A 6,495-nucleotide genomic window follows, 5' to 3' on the forward strand; every position below is an offset into this window, starting at 1 on the left:
ACCTTGACAAAAAGCACTAATCTACTGGCAAAGTTTGGTTACACTATGTAAGCCATTAACTTGTCCAATCATAAACTACAGGTCAAGTTTATTTTCCATACTCATAGAGTGGGGTAAGTGAATAGGATAGTTGGGGAAAAAATTCTGAAACCATTATCACATACATCTTTAGGGACAAAGTCACCCAGGGACAAGTAAAACGAATTCTCACTGTAGTGCACATTAATTGTTTCACTGCCCTATCAAGTCCCAGAACACAGTGATGTGTTTATAACATACATAAAGATACGCAAAGAATCAGGTAAAAGTACTTTTAAACAGTTTTAAACTCATTTTATAAACAAAGATCTTTTAATATACAAAACCTGTGATAATTCAGTCAAAACAATCCATCTTTTCTTGAATTTGAAATGCTTCTCACAATTTTTGGGAAGGAATGTGAAAACAATCTTTACTCTTCAAGGTTCTGAAAGTATTTTCAAAATATTTATTTAAGCTCTTCCCGTAAGTGGCCCATGGTGACCTCTGAAAATGGTTCTCTATTCTCTTGACCCTGAAAACCCCACAAAATCATGCAAATCAAGAAGCTTAAATCATCACGTTTGCTTTAAGAACACTCATGAAACTGCACAGGCCATCAAGGCTATGCATATCTGAAACGCCACCAAGCATCTGAAAGATGTCACATTACAGAAGTAATGTGTGCAATTCTGTCGTTACAATGGCGGAGTTGGTAGGTGTGCCAAGGACAAACAGCAGGACCGGACGCAGGGTCAGTGGCCCAAAAAGAGTACTGACTTTTTGCTGCACGTGCTTAAAAATGCAGAGAGTAATGCTGAACTTAAGGGTTAGATGTAGATTCTCCCAGTAGAGCACATCCAGGCGAACAAATCTTCCAAGATGAGGCACAAAACTGACAGAGCTCATGGGCGATAAACCCAGACAGGAGCTCTCCCTGCCGCACTGAGATGATCCTCACTAAAAAAGAGCAGGTTGTTCCTAAACCAAAAGAGGAAGCTGCACAGAAGAAAAAGGTGTCCCAGAAGAAACTGAAGAAACAAAAACTTATGGCCCGGGAGTAAATTCAGCACCAAATAAATGCTATAAAAGTTAACCAGAGAGTTTCATCTCTATAAAGCAAAGCATAACATGAAAATTCCACGTGTATGTTTGCTTTTGGAAGCAGTATCTTTTGCTGTGCTTCTAACTGTGGTTTTTATAAAGCAAATTGAGATCTATTTATGATTTAGGAGCACATTCTAATTTTCTTATACTGAGAGAGGGGAATATTCAAAAAGTATTCTGACCTTCAGAAAGATCAGACTCTGAGGGGAGATAAGATTACATTCAGATTATTTTTAAAAAATATATTGTGATATATACTCTTCTTCCAAACTCAATACCAAGCTACTGTGGAGACAATAAGAAGAATAAGAAGGATAGAGATCCTTGAAGAATATTAACAAGGAAGACATCCTGGAGGAGCTGAGACCCAAGATAGATGCCAAAGAATTGGTAAGTTTTAATGCTATGATGTGTTCACTTGTCATTGGACTTCGAAGAATGTTATTTATGCTGTTAAGATTTTGCTTGATATCCTCTCTGCATGAAAACCCCAAAAGATAGAGCATGTAGTCACAGTTTCCAAAGTACTCATGTAAGCATTAATCTATCATATTTTTACACCTCATCTTATTTCACTTAATCCCAGGAGACAGATATGACCACCTCCATTGTCTCACACCATTGACAGATTACCGTACCCATGTCATAGGGCTATTCTGAAGATTAAATGAGTTGCAGCATGTAAAGTGCTGACACAAGTAAACATTCAATACCTATTATTTATTCTTATTTAATCCCATTAAGAGAAGTAAGGATCAATCAAAAAGATTAAGTAATTTGCCCAGGCATCCCACAGCTACTACACACTTAGGGATAATTCCTATGTTAATTTCTTGCCTTAGGAATTCCCAGACCAAGTGGATAACATCAAACACCAAACCTACTTGAGAAATGGGCTAGTGGCTGCAGATTATCAAGGGGACTCTTCCACTCCTCTCCCAGTATGCCTCCATTACCATTATGGCCCCCATATGCAACTTTTATAACCAGAGGCCAAATTGTCATCTGTATTGGTGGGATTTTTTTTTTCTTTAGTCCCACACACTTTTACTCAGAATGTAGTCTTTTCAGGCTTCCAGCAAGGGCCCAAAGTCTCTAATTATGCCTCTGTGTGAACCTTAAAACTCAAGTTCCTGAAGTAATGGAAAACAACATCCTGCTTGTACCCACCTCTATCTGTGGAGTCTTAGCACAGACTTAAATTCCTGTTGTTTAGATGATTAGATCTCTCAGCTATGCAGTTAAAAGAAAATTTACTATGTTGTTCTCATTTTTTAATCCAGCATATTTAGGTGTTTGTAGTAGGAGGATTTTCTGGTTTTTCTAATTTGCCTGAACTAAGATTTCTATCATAGTTTCTTTTACTGACAATCAAATTAAGCCTGTTAACCTTTACATCTCCAGTTCTTACCTAAAGAAGTGTTTTATATAGTTTTAAATTCCTGAAGACAAGCTTATGTTTTAGAGATGAATGTTATTAAAGACCCAGAGGAAACTATGACATAGATTATAAAACAATGGCCCAGACAAATGTAATGTCAGATTATAACCCTAAAATGTTTTACTAGTAATCCTATATCCTAATTTCAGAAATGAGCCTTATTTTAATAATTGATAGGGGAAAACACAATTTAAAAATGCACCTGCAAAGATTTATCCAATTAATAGCCTGTATTAGGGCTGAATTGTGTCCTCCCAAAATTCATATATTGTAGTCCTAACCCCTCATACCTCAGAATGTGACTATATTTGGAGGTAGGATCATAATAAAGGCAATTAGGTTAAAATGAGGTCATTAGGGGGCCCTAACATAATATGACTGGTATCGTTATAAGTAGAGGAAATTAGAACATAGACAGAGGAAAGACCATGTGAAGACACAGAGAGAAGACAGCCAAGGAGAGAGGCCTCAACTCCAACTTTGTGGACACCTTGATCTTGAACTTCCAGCCTCCAGAGCTGTAAGAAAATAAATTTCTGTTGTTCGTATCACCCAGTCTATAGTACTTTGTTATGGTGGTTCTAGCAAAATAATATAACTTCCTATTCTTTCTTAATAACGTATATAAACTACTTAAAAAACACTTTCCATTGTGCCTGATATTTAAAAGATATCTAAGATCTCAAATATTCTTTGTTAGGATCAAAATTTTGTATTTTTTTTATAATTAACATATTTTATCAACATATAAAATAACTAATTCTTTGAACTGGCTAAATGTAGTTATTTACCAATGCCACAACCGACCACAATATCAACAACAGAAAACTGAAGAATCTTAGCTATCTATTTTGAATATGTACACAAGAAAACCCACACTAACCAGATACACTAATTGTTTTACCTCGATCTGGTGCACTCAGGCCCAACATTAGAGCATGGTATTTTGTGAATGGACATTGACCAATCATACCAACTGAAATAAAATCTTTGTACTCACTTCAAAATGGGTTATACAACTTAAAAATGTCTAATTCAATCAGCATCTGCTACGGTTAGGAAAAAACGAAAAGCTGTCTGTAGCTGCTCGTTGCGGAAACGTTTAGGAAGAATAGTCAGAGTCTGGAAATGCATTAACTAACATGGATAAGGGTGAGGGGATGAATGGCAATGCTAGCTTCCTAAGCCCTGTCTCCATGGCTTTTTATTATCTCTCACACAAAGCTGGCTTTGTTATTATTATTAGTTACAATTAGATTAGTAATTACAGTCAACTCCCAAATTCAGCCTCAAGGCCACCACCCACCGTGTTATCAGCTACTCCCTCTTCTTATCCTTGTGCCTAGAGCAAGAAGTCCCAGAATTGGTAAGGCGTGTTCGCCCTCCCTGTAGTGTGACCTTGTTGCCCCAAGCACCAGACATCCTGCCAGGACTGCAGGCGTCACTCACAACACTGCTAGTGTCAAGAGTTGCAGTTTAAGGTCCAGTTGTTGCTGGTTGATTTTTTTCTCCAACTGTTCCTCTCATTCCTTGCTGACCCTCTTCCCTGTATGGCTGCCAAATGCTAGAATTCCTCAGAGATTGGTCCTAAGCCCTTCTTTTGTCATCCTACATTCTCTCTGTAGATTATCTCATTCAATAGTTTTAAATTTCATTTATAGTTTTAAATTTCAGCTTTCAGACTTATTTCTCCAGCTCAGAATTTGTCTTCTGAGCTCCAGGTCTGTATATCCAACTAGTGATTTATCCTTGCCCAGATGTACGACTCTGTTAATCACTTCCATTTTGAAAATGACTCTTCATTCCCCGATTGTTCATGCCAGAAACCTGGACACTACACCTTGACACTACTTTTTTAATAACCCCTATATCCAAAGCATTAGGAAGTCCTAGGACTTCCTAGTTCTAGGAAGTCCTATCAACATATTAATATTCTATTAATATTGAATATATTAATATTTTATATATATACACATATATATATATATATCACTTCACCTCACCTTAAATCTATTCCTAGCTATTTATCATGTGTCACCTGGACAATTCTTTCCTAAATCATCTCCCCACTTTCTTTCATTCTCCAATACATTGTCTGCAATGTACCCAGAAAATCTTTTGAAAACACAAAACCAACTCTTTCTTTCACACACACATCCTCATTGATATATACACATTATTTCAAACTTCTCAGTTACATTACACTTAAGATAAAATCTAAACTCCTTAATATATTCTATATCAAAAGAAGCCTCAGAGACAAAGGCATTAAAAAGAAAACAACTTTCCTTAGAAAAACACTTGTAAGAGCTTACAAGTGAGTTCAGGCTTCGGAAGAACTGGTTCATAAAACACACACCTCCCAAAGTTACAATGTTTATAGTTAATTGGTTCATGATAGAAAAAGAGCGATTTTGTCATATTACCATGTTTTTCCAAATAATTGAATATATTCATACTTACAAAGTCATCATTATAAAAGTCAATGATGAAATTGTTTTTGTTAGGATGCCAGTAACATGCTGAAAGTTTCATTCACTTTGGAGACTATAGGTGGTATGACACTTCTTTTCTGGTTTACCTCAGGGTGCAAAGTGTTTTGTGTTTTCTTACTGTGGGATGTGCTGTGTACGTTTACTTATACTCATATTGGAAGCAGGGGAAGGTGCTGGTTTCACTACACATAGATAAATCTGGGCATGATCTGGCTACTTCTTATGTTTTCAGCCTCAGATCTATTTCTTTTGTTTTCAGCCTCAACTCATGCAGTTTCCCCTTTTTTGTGTGCTCCAGCCACATGGCCTTCTTTCAGGTTCACAAAGTTTTTTCTCAGCATGCTGTCCCCTCTGTCTGGTACATGCCCCCCTATAGCCTTTACCTAGCCAAATATTACCCATCATCCCAATTGTTACTTATATGTCACTTCCTCCAAATCCTAATCTAAATTGAGTTATATTATTCGATCATAGTGTTCTTCATTGTCAGTTAGGATGGCTTTGGTTGCCAGTAACTAAAAGACTAATTCAAATGTATTGCTAAGATCTTTAAGGCTAGAGAGGTTTTGGACATGGAGAATAACATCACTATGTATATTTTTATTTAATGCTCACTTTATAAACCTTAAAATGTATTTCCTGGAAATACTGTGCTGTGCTGTCCAAACCAGTATCCATTAAGCACATGTAGCTACTGAGCGCTTGAAATATGGTTAATACAACTGAGGAATTGAATTTTAAATTCTATGTTTATTAATTCAAAATTTAAAACTTGTAATTGATTCAGTTATGAAAAACTTTTAAGTGGTTTGGAAAAACTCAAGTATGTGAATCTCTTTGACTGTAAATTTTATGAAATCTAAATACAGATCCGGTATTTCCAATTAAAATTAAACTGAATTAAGTATATAAGTAAAGTACATACTGGATTTCTAAGAGGTAGTATGAAAAACATGTAAATTATTTCAATTTTATATTGATTACAAGTTGAAATATTTTGGGACACATTGGGTTAAATAAACTATACTACTAAAATTAATTACATTTACTTTTTTACTTTTTTAAGTGTGTCTACTAGAAAATTTTAAATTTCCTATGTAGCTAGCATTATGTTTTCATTGGACAGCACAACTCCAAACATTGAAATAGTTAGCAACTAACCAAAATAATAAATTTAACAAAATTTCCACTTAAAGGTTTTGAGGGGAAAAGCAAACATCAAACAAGTATTTTTAAGATAAGTGGGTAACACAGTGAAGCTGGATTGGAGTTTGAGGGCAGAGTGGATGAAGTATTGGTAAACCAGGAGGCTACTGCAGTAATACAGATAGGAAAGTGATGATAACCATTAAGGCTAGAATGGAGGTGGTAGAGATGAAGAGAAGACACATCTGAGAGACATTTGAGAGGTAAAACTGAATTGTTTACGAATTT

At 35.8% G+C, this 6,495-nt stretch overlaps 1 pseudogene; it reads left to right on the forward strand.

The window, feature by feature from the left end:
• The first annotated feature begins 531 nt into the window (after positions 1-531).
• Positions 532-1,082, forward strand: LOC107512130 (annotated as a pseudogene).
• Positions 1,083-6,495: the final 5,413 nt, after the last annotated feature.

This window comes from Rousettus aegyptiacus, unplaced genomic scaffold (assembly GCF_014176215.1).
Source record: "Rousettus aegyptiacus isolate mRouAeg1 unplaced genomic scaffold, mRouAeg1.p scaffold_m13_p_5, whole genome shotgun sequence".
NCBI classification, from domain to species: Eukaryota; Metazoa; Chordata; class Mammalia; order Chiroptera; family Pteropodidae; genus Rousettus; species Rousettus aegyptiacus.